Source organism: Agelaius phoeniceus, chromosome 2 (assembly GCF_051311805.1).
Source record: "Agelaius phoeniceus isolate bAgePho1 chromosome 2, bAgePho1.hap1, whole genome shotgun sequence".
Classification (NCBI taxonomy): Eukaryota; Metazoa; Chordata; class Aves; order Passeriformes; family Icteridae; genus Agelaius; species Agelaius phoeniceus.
The window spans coordinates 88,785,287-88,798,663 of NC_135266.1; the positions used below are offsets into that span (position 1 = coordinate 88,785,287).

The 13,377-nt window shown below is 41.5% G+C and overlaps 1 protein-coding gene across 6 annotated transcripts in view; it reads left to right on the plus strand.

Moving 5' to 3' along the window:
- Positions 1 to 13,377, plus strand: part of TSPAN9 (tetraspanin 9) — a 167,100-nt gene that overhangs the window by 51,734 nt on the left and 101,989 nt on the right. The window contains exon 1 of one of the 6 annotated variants that reach the window (XM_054654554.2): positions 1,688 to 1,754. The exons of the other annotated variants lie outside the window; for them this stretch is intronic. The gene's annotated coding sequence lies outside the window, so the exon portion shown is untranslated. Of the gene's footprint in view, positions 1 to 1,687; positions 1,755 to 13,377 lie in introns of those variants that run through there. 6 annotated transcript variants of the gene reach the window in all.

A 13,377-nucleotide genomic window follows, 5' to 3' on the forward strand; every position in this document is an offset into this window, starting at 1 on the left:
TAAGATGCCATCCCATTGTCTTCAAGGGTAGTGTGCTGCACTGTACAGCCAAGAAGCACCTATTTTGCTTTTTCCTCATTGTTCAATTGTAATTAATATGTTCTGTTCAAACACTGCTCTGAAGACAGCCTGCAATGACATTACTGTGATAATACTGGAGTGCTTAATAAAATTTTACTACTTAATTTTTCAGACCACCTGGTTGCAGGAAAGTGAAGGGTTGCAGTTTCTCAATTATAATGCATGGGAACTGGACACAGTGAAGTTCAGAAAGCTTTTCATTTCTGGCTGCCCAGTTTTAGACTCTATATTTTTTCAGGACACTGTGTTAAATAATAGCCTGTGTTCATGGTGCAGGTCCCACTATAATTTTAAGTGCATGGCCATTCTGTCTGCAGAGCAACCTTGGTCTGAAGAAAAACAACTAAAATCCAAGGAATGTGATTAGTAGGAACATGACTATGTGAAGAATTTTGCTATGCATTGCAAAAAACCTCTGTGGTAAATGCAAGGATCATGTTGGATTTCAAGGAGACAGGAGTTGACTGGTTTGACATTCAGGGTATTGTTCCTTATCCCTTGCAGGACATGATTAGGTCCTTCCATAAAGGAAGCAACCTCTAACTGTTTCCTTAAATATTTCCCATTTTTCATGGTCATGTTTTCATGGACACACACATATAAGCAAGAGTATATGAAGAAAGTGAAAGTTATTAATTAGTGTTCTAACATCCTGTTGTGATCAGAGCTGAGCTCTCTAGGCTTAAAATGTGAAAGATCATATCAAACCATGAGAACAACAGGTCCTTACATGGGCAGCATGATTCCCATTTTCTGCACATTGAAATGGAAAGCTGCAATTCTGTTTTCTGTAGAGTGGGAGAACTGGGCTGAAGATAGATCAGTGTTCCTATGAGGATGCACAGCCTGAATGTTCATAACTCATTCAAGGATGTGACCTTCAAAACACTTTTGCACTTGACTATGCAAGTTTTGGTTTGCTTAATTTTAGTTTTGCAGGAGGGCTACATATAGGAATAGGTTTTTAAAAATGTGATCACCTCAAAATCTGTAATTCCTGTCAATGTGTATTGAGAGAAGTTCTCTTTGTGAAAGAGCTGTAGAGTGCTGATTGCCTTTGCATGCTGAAAGTAAGGCTGTTCTGCTCTGAGAGCTCTTAAAAATCTGAGGGTAAACCAGGAGCTTTAGTGCTATTTGCTCATCTGTCTTGACGAATTAATGGATATTCACTCTAGCTATTTTTTTTAATTAGTTTTCTCTGTGACCTTTTTTCTGATATTTTATATGCTGTGTCTTTCAGTGTAAGGCTGTGAGGTGCCTTCACGATTCCCTTATAAAATTTCAGGACCTGACTTAGTGTTTCCTTTCCTCTTTTAGCCTAAAGTGCTTGTTCATTCTGTCCCCTTCCTCCCCGCCCCCACTGCCCCGGTTTCCCACTGCTATCTCAGGATGCAGTGCTCCTGGTGCTTTGATATGCTTGGGCTTACACTTTCTATTTGAGCTGAGCTCCCTGTCATGGGATAGTTACAGGCAGCATTCCTGTGCTGGAAATAGATACTTTTTGCATAACCTACTTCCTTATACCCTTTAGCATCTAAGGCCTCTGGTGAAGCCCTGTCTCCACTACCATAGATGGAGCAGCACGGGAATCATCAGAAGCTCAGAAAGGTGACGGGGAGAATGGAAAAGCTGTTAAGGTTCTAAGAGGTGGAAGTTCAGAGAGTCTGTTGGCTGTGAGTTAACTTCACTGTATTATTTTTTTTATTTAAACTAAATAACAGAACTCATCTTTTTCTTGTTAGATGCAGATATAGAAAAACCCCAAATACCTTATGAGAGTGACTTAATGCACAAGCACTTAGAGTCACTTTATTCTCCTCTGTGCCCTTCATAGGAAATTTTTCAGCAAGTTCTGCTTCTGATTTTGCCAAAAGATGTCTTCTCAAGGCCTGAGCAGCAAAACTGAAATGTTGCTCAGAATATGTTCTAATAATCATCAGTTGTCTGTTGAACTATTGTTTTCTTTCTCATAAAAAAAAAAAGAAACTTAAATGGTTAATTTTTTTGATAAAAGGTTGCTCTCAATTTCAGAAGTCTATATATTAGGCAAGGACTGCCTTGTAAATACAAATTTCTGTAGTTCTGAATTAATTTTTGCCTGTGGTTCTGTCAATGGCTACAACTGACTTTAGGAAAGTCACTTATCTCATATGGGTATCTTCTTCCAATTTTTAAATAGCACTTCTTTTGTCTCTTAGCATTCCAGCTCTTTGCTGCAGGGACAGCTTCAAGTGACAGGGTCCAGTTGTTGGATAAGGCTCTCCTTGAATCATGACAAACCTAAATTCAGCCTCCTGCTCTTGCCAAAATTTCTTGTGAGAGCTCTGGCAATTTACTTGACATCTCTGCTACCCATGAAATGGGAGGGCTAATAGGTAGTTCCGTGCTGCACAAAAATATCCAGAAGGTGCATATTCCAGAATGGACATGTTTAGGTTGTGGCTCCACAGCTTTTGAAACTGACCTCAAATTGGGATTGCTGTGATCCAGCCTTTTTTCCCTGAGCATGCTTTCCTCTATGTGCTAGTACCTTCTGGAGCTGCCCTGGTGCTTTTTTTCACAGGGATAGTTTGTGGTCAACTCAATTTCCTGAAGGGTCTCATTGTATAGATATGAATACCAACACCTGGGAAAGATAGAATGCTGGGAAAGATAGAGAGTGAGGAGACTAGAGGAACTCAGGACTTTGGATTTACAACAGCTTAAAGTTGCCAAAACATTGCAAACTAGAAAAACTGCAGACATAAGATGTCGAATAGATAGCTATGTACAGGACAGCACAGAGACACCTTGTTCTCCATAGGCTTGGTGTGTGGGTCCTCTTTGCTTGAAAGCTGGTACAGAGTGGTATCTTAAAATAAGATTCTAGAGTTTTCTCCAGTCTACCCTGATTATGCTGAGAAATGCTCATCCTCCACCTGCAATCTATACTTCACTCAGTCCCAGTGTTTCATGCTCTTGAATGTACCTCCCTGTGCTAAGTCTCCCCCACTTGCTCTGCTCTGCAGTTCATAGTGTTTGTTCCTGATCTCCAGAGTGGTTCTTCCTTTGCCTTAGGCCTTTTCTCTTGCAGGGCAAACCCAATTCTCTTTCATGTTTTTCTTAATATGTAGGAGGTGACTTCCCCCTCTCTTTCTCTTTTCCGAGGTGCTACAGGGGGGTAGGTTTAGATTAGATATAAAGAAGATATTCTTTACTGTGACAGTGATGAGGCACTGGAGCAGATTGCCCAGAGAAGCCATGGATGCCCCATGCCTGGAATTGTTCAAGGCCAGGTTGGATGGGGCTCTGAGCAACCTGGTCTAGTGCAAGGTGTCCCTGCCCATGAGACAGGGGAGAAACTAGATGGTCTTTAATGTTCCTTCCAATCCAAACCATTTTGTGATAATATGAAGTGCAATCTCCATCACCGAACAAAAAAACCCCAACAGTAAGGGAGGAATTGAAAATGTTTGATTTGACTTGGTCTTTGAAACTTTGTAGCAAGTCCTTCTAAAAGCATAGGAAAAAGTGTGTTGATAAGGCAGTGCCTCACTGAAGAGTACATAGTTCCAAAATATATCTCGTAGGGAACAAATCACTGGAAAAAATAACTCTGGGGTTGTACATTTATTTCTTTAGCGTCCCTGCTGGCAGCAGACAGCAAAATACTTTCATTCATATCTAACGTTATTAATTTATATATAATATATGTGTGTGTATATATACACACACACCATAATTTCAGTGTAGGATGGGATATGAATTTTTACGAGCAAGTTCTAAATTTTAAAGTCTGTGTTTAACAAAAGACTTAGGTTGTTTTTATCAAGTTGCAAGATGTTCATAATAACCTGTATGCCCTGTCCCTATTTCCCTTTATTGATTCTGTGGAAGAAATAAGTGCAGTGGTTAAGCACAGTGCAGCCTTGGATTCATTCATGCCAAATTTCAGAGGATACTCTAAAGTTATGTGATAAAAGGGTCATAAATATAAAGGTGAGAGAACCCAGCCAACCCAAAGTACTGCAAAGGGAACACCCTGACCTGACTTCTCCCTAGACTGTCACAGGAGAGGGGTCAGCCAATGGTGTGGGTGTAAAACCTGTCAAGATGAGTCAACATGAGAGACTGGTCAGTTCATTTGCAATCATGCCTGGCATGAAACTTAACAAGTGCCAGATCCTGCACCTGGGATGGAGTAACTGCAGGCACAAGTACAAACTGTGACAGGAGTGTCTGCAGAGTGCCCTGCAGGGAGGGCCCTGGGGGTGCTGGGGGCAGCAGCAGCTCAGTGAGAGCCAGCAGGGCATAGCCCAGAGGGCAGGAACCGTGTCCTGGGGGCATCAAACACAGAGCACAGGCGGGCAGAGGGGGGATCATCCATCACCCGCTGTGCTCAGCGCTGCTGCGGCCTCACCCGGAGGGCTGGGAGCAGCTCTGGGCACCACCACTCCAGAGGGGTGGGAAAGTCTCTGAATGTGTACAGAGGGGGGAAACAAAGCTGGTGAAGGCGCTGGAAGGTGTGTCCTGGGAGGAGTGGCTGAGGGCTCTGGGTTTGTCCAGTTTGGAGAAAAGAGAGGCTGAGACATGACCCCCTTGCTCTGCAGCTCCCCGAGGAGGGGAATTGGAGAGGGAAGTGCTGATCCCTTCTCCCTGGCATCCTGTGAGAGTACAAGGGGGAATGTTTCAAAGCTGCATTAGGGGAAGTTTAGACTTGACATCAGGAAGCATTTCTTCCCCAAGAGGGTGGTCAGACACTGGAACACGCTTCCTAGAGAGGGGGTTGATATCCTAAGCCTCTCAGTGTTTAAAGGGCATTTGGACCATGAGTAATAACATGCTTCAACTTTCAGTCACCCCTGAAGAGGTAAGGCAGTTGGATTAGGTGATTGCCAAAGGTCCCTTCTGACTGAAATATTCTATTCTATTCTATTCTATTCTATTCTATTCTATTCTATTCTATTCTATTCTATTCTATTCTATTCTATTCTATTCCATTCCATTCCATTCCATTCCATTCCATTCCATTCCACTCAATTCCGTGGCCATGCCCTGTGTCTAATCACTGCAGTTCATATTATATTCTTATTCTATTTCTGACTGTTCCTGTGGGTGAGGTGCTTCCTTTTCCCTGTGGATGCAGTTAGGCTAAGTGCCAGCAAGTAGAGCCAGGGCCAGGGATCACAGCACAAGCCACAGGAGGGATTTTGTAGGCCTCATGAGTATCACCTGTGTCAGCAGCCGTGGAGACCAGGGCCTTGGTACTGGACTGACCAAGCATCTGAGGCCAGCAATTGGAGGGATCCATGTTGTGTATGTGTGCAAACAGTACAAATTTCACTCTGATGAGCTTTCTTCCTGATCAGCCAGCGAGTAGCTCAGGATCAAGCCTACTGTCTATATCTATGTGAAGTTGTGCCTGTGGGGCGTTTAGATTGGTTGAATTTTAGGAAAAATTTCTTCACTGAAAGGGTTGTCCAGTATGGGAACAGGCTGCCCAGGAAAGTGGTTGAGTCACCATCCCTGGAGGTAATTAAAAGATATGTAGGTGTGGCACTTAGGGACATGGTTTAGTGGTGGACTTGGCAGTGGCAGGTTAATAGTTGGACTCAATCATCTTCAGGGTCATTTTCAACCTCAACGTTTCTGTGATTCCGTGATATTCTGTATAAGTGTGTGTGTGCATTTGAAAGATGTGCATGGCCTTGCTACTGGCTGGATGTGGGGACATGAACCTGTATTGCCTTGCCTAGTGGGGCTATCAGATTTGATAGTCTTAGCAAGTTCTTGTTACTCTTTCTAGCTTTACAGCTGGAAATTTGAAATTTAAATATTGTTGATAGGAGGATGGGTGAAAATGGGGTTGATTTGGTGTGCATGGGGTTTTTTGGTGGACATTTGAGAGCAAAGAAGTTCACAAATAATTTGGTATCTTTTACACAAATGAGTATTAACACAATATTCTTAGAGGTTTGCCAGTGCTAGCAACTGGGACTAGGCTTGCAGTTACATGTCTTAGTCTTCTTTTGGCACTTCTCATTGGCCTTTCTCCATCTTGCTGTAGAATAAGAGCTTTGGTCTGTCTCCACTAAACTTTTCCAGGACACATGGTGCCTGAATTCTAAGATGGATGCCTGAACTCCATCCTTATAAAATGGCTTGGCTAATCTAATTATGAATGCAGGCTGCAGAGAAGTACACAGCTGGTTCTGCTGAGCATACAGAATGCCGTTACAAATGCTGAAAAGTGATAAAAGTGTCTTTATCTAAAAATAACTTCTAGTGATTTTGTATCATCCACTTAAATTGTGACTCACCTGGTGATCCTGAACTGTGAAGCTGGAATGTAAAACAATGGATGGCACACTGTGAAGTTTGGCACAGAAACCCTCCTTGCACAGTTTTTCCAAAATAAAAACTCAGTGTGTTGCTGACCATAGAAGTGCACTTCTTGTATTGTGTAACCGTGCTGGAAATGTTTTTGAAGTATTTGCAGATGTCCCATAGCACCTGAGCCCTGTTCCTTTTCCAAGAGCTTTGGTAATTCTGGAAGTGAAGAAAATCAAAACTACACTAGGTTATACTTTTTTTGATGAAATAGTCACAGGGCTAGATAGCACTTTCTTTGGTTCTTGGTCTCAAAGAACTCCCCTCTCATCTGTCAGACTCTGTATTTCTGTTTCTCCTGGAGCCAGAACCTGTATTCTGCTCAGCTTCCCAAGACACTGCTCCAACCAGCTGGCCTCTTGCAAGAGAGGAACTTCTTTAAATTGTAATGTGTGTAGCATATAGACCTTTGTTTCATAATAGTTCTCAGATGTTTGCAAAGAGACATTGTTTTAAGCCATCCTATTTTCTTACTGTTTGTTTTTTCAGCCTCTCTATTAAGCCACTAGATGAATGCAATAAATATCCTGAGAGTAAAATTGGTCCGTGTTACTCCTAAACTATAACAGAACTATTCTGTGTTCATCAGGACATCACTATTAAAGCAGAATGGAAAGCAGAGGCTGCCATATATGTCTTAAGACAAATCCTTGAACTGAAATTGAAAAGCAAAAGATCTGTACAATGCATATGTCCCTTTTTGGTCTCCTGTCCAGCGCTGCCCCATTATTTATTATTTTTCGTTGCCACTGAAGCCATTGGTCTGTGCTGTGTACCAGGAGACCACTAACTTTATTTTTTCTTGGTTTGTGAAAGAGCGTAAAAAACCAGAAAACACAGACCATCTTCACTCATTTGTCTTCTCTGCCTTCCCTGGTCCTTGTGAGTATTGAGTATTGAGAAATCTCTTTCCCAATCTAATATGAAGAGCAGCACAGAAAATATTTAAAAGTTCAGCCAAGGTAAAGCTTGATCTTGCTGGGCTTTAAGGATACATATGGGAAGATCTTCCAGTTTTGTGTGTTTTTACCATTTCCTGGCTTAGTAAAATGTGAACCTTCTGAACTGCTACAGCTGCATGCTGCTGTCTGCCCTGCCCTTTTCTCCCTCTTGTGCTGCTTTCCCTGAGGCATTACAACCCTGTTTGCACCTCACACTATTGGTTTTTGTCCTGTTGCAGGTATTTGCATTCCTAGGAAATTTCAGGTCTGAATTCCTATCTATCTTCCCTTACCTGGCCTGTTTGTTGCAGCCCTTCTCTCTGTCACTCTCCTTGGCAGCTGTTTCCAACTTTGAGACTTGCAAGTCAGCTTATCCTCACTGGGTGCTGATGACTCTGTCTGCAACTGTCCTGTCTTTGCTTCTCTAGCACTGGGGTACAAATACAAGGCTTTGGTCAAATGTCTTCCCCTCCATGTATTACCCACTTTATCAAGCTGCTTTTCAGTCTGCTCAGTTGTTGCTTGGTTGATGGTAGAAAACTGGTTAAAAGCATAGAGAGGCATGTAGAGATCAAGTGCAAATTCTGTAATTTGGTGTATTAAAGACCAGCTTCACTGAATGCGTCAATTCAAAGGTTGGATTTTCAGTGTGATTAGAAATCCTCTGCATAGAGTGCAAGGAAAGTCAATATTAAAAGTTACCACTGCGAGAAAACCTGGAAGACTGAGATTGAGAAAATGCAGTCAGATGCCTTACAATAGCAATGGGGAAGAGAACATCTCTGTTTCCCAATGCTCAGTGCTCATGAGGCCACACCAGGCTGTACCCAGGGCTGGTTTTCCCAGTACCAGGTTGATGCTGACAAGCAAATGCAGTGAAGAGCCACAAGGAGATTCCGAAGGGTCTGGAGCACATGCTGTTGAGAAGATGTAGGTAGCTGGACTGATTTAGCTGGAAGAACAGGCTGATTTTCATAACCTTACTTTACTTAGGTCCTAGAGAAGACAGTCAGGTTCTTCTCAGAAATCCTCAGGGAGGACAAGAGCCAGTGGTCATGATTGGTGCTTCTGTAAGTCCCAAACGGAGATGAGGAAAAAAGTTTTTCCTGGGGGTGCTGCTGTGGGAAGAGGTTGCTCGAGGAAGCTGTGGAATCACCAGCCTTGGAAGTTCTCCAAATTCTGCTGGACAAGGTCTTAAGTAATGTGATACAGCTTTGAAGCTTGCTCTGCTTTGACCATGGGGTTGGACTAGGTGATCTCATGGGGTCCCTTTTACCCTGCATCATTCTGTAAGTCCAAAGAGTATCCCTGAATGTTTTATTGTAGCAGAAGGCTGACTGTTAAAATTTCATTTAATGTTAAAGAGTGATGAAGGGAGTATGTGTGTGAAAAAAAAGGTTGAATTTTCCCTTTTTCTTACCCCTCAGTTTAAATAGTTTGTGTTTGGTGAGCTTTCTTGCTGTGCCACTATTGTGTGATTACTGTTTTTGTGAGATGGTAGCTAAAATGAAATGTCAGTATGAGTGAGGACTGGAAACTGTAATGTTGACCTTCAAAAGAAAGCCAAGGTTTTTCTTAGCAATTACTGTCCTGAAAGTATAACCACTGGTAAAATAATGGGCCTGATATTAAAAGAGGATGCAAACTCATAGTCTGCAGGGTGACAGAATTGTAAGCAATAACAACATGAGTTCATAAAGAATAAATCTTGCCAGACAATGTAATTGCTTTTTTTGATAGAATTGCAAAATTAATGATTTTAGGGAATCAAGAGGGAAGTAGGTATATGTTTACTTTCTAACATGAAGATTAATTGAAATTTGCTTGGGTAGGAAGAAAAAAGTTGGGTGAAATATAAACAGGAGCTGATTATCAGCAGTAGTGCAATGGTTATGTAGGTTGGGAATTAGACTGGAGTTTTGTAACATTTCTGTTAATGATATGACAGAGGGAGAGAGAAAATTCTCTTAATGAGCTTTGAAAACAAACTGGGAATTGTGAGCCTCGGAGCAGAAAAATAAGGGGGCGATGGGTTTAGACACAAAAAGAGAAAATAAAATTATATTAAACTTGGAGGACTGTTAAATCAGGAGAGTATGTGCTATCTGGAGCACATATCCTAAACAAAAGTGGGGAGAGAAGTATTGAAAAGAGAGGCCAGTCTGTGATGTTGAAAATGGCAGCTGTGGTCCTAGAACCCCTTTCAAGCAGGGCACTCAGCCTTGCTCCTTCCTCTATGTAGGGCCACTTTAAGCCCTTGTCCAGGTCGTGGGGCTTGAAGGGCAGAGTACGCTGAGCAGAAATTCATTTTTTGCTGCTGTTGTGATGTGTGCTTGAGGCTACTCCACACACTGAAGGTGTGACTGCCCAGCTCCAGTTCTGTCTGTTACTGTTTACAATTCTGCTAAGAGCAGAATGAATGAGTTCTGATTTTCTTTTGGATGGTTGAGCTCATTACTGACCTCTCCCTTCTTCCCCTTGTGCCTTGCCCAGACTGCAGGATCCCCCCTGTGCCCCTGTGACAGGGCTGTGCAGGGTAAGAGGCTGTGCAGAATGCGAACCCAGCCGTGTGTGTGTGCCCATCCTTCATGCAAGCTCCAGGTCAGGCTCACACACTGCTCTGCCTTGCTGCTATTGATACTCCAAACACATGCTGCTGAGCATTGGCTTGGGTTTCCAGGCCTTGTACAGCACCCTGCCTGCTCCCTTCCCTCAGGTTTCACTGGAGACAGTCTGGATGCATAAATCTTACTTCCTTAGAAATCCAGAGTGAGAGCAAGTTACATGATTTGGGGCAGGAAGAGTTGCCAGGATCTGTTAGTGTTGCCATGTTGCAACTTCATTTATAGCTAAGAGGGAATTTTTTTTTTATTAAGTGTGGAGACAGAGGCTGCCAGGATAAACTAGAATTGACCACTAAATGACTTAAGTTTATCAGTGTCCCTATTTCTTTTGGAGCTTAAAAAAATTAATCTAATTTTCTGTATGTTCATCCCCTTTAACTCTTGTAGCAGTCTTATGTGTCTACTTAACTGTACTGACATGCTGAAATAACACTTCTGAAAATCTCAGGGATATCTGATCCTATTAGGAGCAGTAGAATTGCTTATTACTTTTTAAATCCGTAGGAATGGTATCCTGGGTATTTCAGATGTAGCAAGTTTTTTCCTTGGAGTTACAGCAGACAATGCTACTTTAACATAGAATATGGTCACTTGTGATGGGAAGAAATCCTGTTGACAACCTGCATGGCTACCCAGATGACCCTCAAAAAGATAAATCATGTCAGGTTATATAAATCCTTTAGATTCTGTAAGAATGAAAGGAATGTACAACAGTTTGGAAGTATGTGCCTAGCATTCTCTAACTTCATCATCAAAATTAATTGTGTTTTATAGTTACATGAGTACTGGAAGTAGGGAAGTTAAAAATATTTTAGCTCTTTCAGCAGTTCCATCAAAATAGCTCTTTAGCATTATTAGCACCCGAGGATCAAAACCATATTTGTCTGCCTTCTTCATATATTATGTTCCTTGTGATATAGCACAGCAAAGGAAGCAAAACACTGTGAGGAAATGTTTTCATATGCTAATGTTTGCCCTTAGAACAGTTCATTTCAAAAAGGTTAGAGACAATATGACTCATAGTCCTTCAAAATCCCAAGGAAAATAATGCACCATGTATGTCTGATGCAAAATGAAACATCTAGGGTGAGGTCACCTTCATGGCAAGACTGTCCACAACTGTTAAAAGCTCTAACAATAAAGCAGATATTGGGGTATATGGCCAGATGTAGCACCATTTTGTCTTTTTTTTTTTTTAATTTAAATGGATGCATCTAAAACTGTACCAGCTTGTCAGGTCAGTGTCTTTAAATAGCTTTCCACTCTCATGACATAGTGGCAACACCAAAAGAAACTCCACCATCTCTGTGCTCAAGGATCAAGCTTTCTTCTCCCATGTAAATAGTTTAATTTGGGATCTTACAGAATTTTACTCTTGAAGAGATTAAACCAGCCCTTCATCTGTGTGGCTGGTATATGTCTAGGGGCAGATGGATTGCCTTTAAATAATTACTAATCCCTGCTTTTTGCAAATGAATTACACTCCTTTCCTTGGGGAAGGTCCTTCATTCTGACAAATGCACTCTTGTATGGAATTCACACTCCAGTATGAAAAAAAAAAACCACCAGGGCGTGGTGATGGGAAAGACTGGAATTTATTGTGTGGTTTCTTCTGCTAAAGAAGAAATTTCTGCTGTTAAAAGAAGACAGTAGTTAACAGATTTGAAGGGATAACTACCAAATTAAGTCACAGATCAGACAGGCTTTATGATCTGCAGATACCCAGTTGATAGGATGAGGATGTTCCTAATTTGTCAAATCTAGCTACTGAGCAGAAGCATCTCTTTTTCCCCCACCTCATCACTGGGATTGCAGTTTCAGTTTGCCAGTTTTTCACAGTGTGCAACTGTAGTTCAAGTCACTGCTACTCCAAGAAGTTCCGTGTCAGTCTTTCACAGTCTGAGTTTTGGATCTTAGAACAAAATGTTAGAATCTCAGCAAAGTCTAGGATGAAAGGAGATGCTGGAGACCGCGTGGTGCAACCTTCTATTGAAAGCAGGGCGCCAGTTCCAGTTATGCAGGCCTCTGTCAAGCTGTCTTGAATATTTCCAGTAAGGGAGATTCTAACATCTCTCTAAGCAGTCTGTTCCAGTGTTTAATTGCTCTCCCACTGAATTTTTTTTTTACTTACATCCAGGTCAACTTCTCTCCTGAGCAACCTCTTTCTATTGCTTGACTTGCCAACGTGCGTACTTGTGAACAAAGTACCACCATCTTCTGTAACTGCTTTTTAGTTACTGAAAGGCATTTATTGGCCTTCTGGAAAGTGAGAGTGTTGTACATGTTAGGCAGCACATCTGTCCTGACCTTAATGTCTGCCTAAAGCCCTAATATTAACATTTTATGAGGTGGAAGTTTTATTTCAGAACAGCATATAGCATCTCTTGAGGGTATCTTAATTTGGAATTCTGTCCCTAAGCACGTACCTTTTCTCTTCTATAACAGAAGTCAATGCTTTAAGTTTTCACAGTATTGAGAGATGTGTGTCAAAAATGTGTATCTGTTTTTTTCATTTTGAAGGGTCTCCAGTTGCTTTAAAAATGTGGTTTACAGATTATGCATAAGAGCTACTGGGTGACCAGCCTGTGAAATCTGAGAGGGAATCTGGTTGACAGAACTTTGTTGCAGTCTGCCATGTCAGGCCTTCAGTAGTCTGAGGGTTTTCTTTTCAGTGATTGAGAATGCAGGACACTGTAGAAATATGTTTCAGAATATTTGGCTTCTGAGCATTTGTTCTTTATATTAAAATAAAAATAACTGGATCCTTAATATGAGGGATGCTTAAAATGCATGAAGATAGCTCTGTGATAGACACTTTGAAGGCTCTGGTGCCTGGGAACAATTTGTTAGGGAACACTTTTTAGGGAAGAATTCATTATTCCCCACTCCCCGCTTCCTGCCTACAGCTTGGTATTGATTCAGTCTTTCAGACTCAGATATCATTGATATTTGATAGAGACAAACACAGCAGATGGAGTAGGTAGGGACAAAAGGGAGATACCTGTATTAAAGGAGCTAAAAGTGCTATAGAACAGCTATAGGCACTCTTTGGGAGGCACTGAACTTTGAAAAGATCAAGACACTTTCTTAGTCTTATTTCTTTAAGCGTAATACATAAGCCTGGCATCTAATTACAGGACAAGTGCAAAGCATCATTCTGCTTGGAAAAATATTACCTGTAAAGAGAAACTGTACCTTGCAACTAATCAGCTCTCTTCCCTTTGTATGTTCAGAGACCCATAAGTCTTGATTCTGTTGATTAAGGTTTTGTTGCTTTTTGTTTCCTTTCAACCTCATTTCCAGTGGTGTACCTCTCAGGGAGTGAGAGGAAATTTTTTTCTTCTCTTTTTTTTTTAACTTAC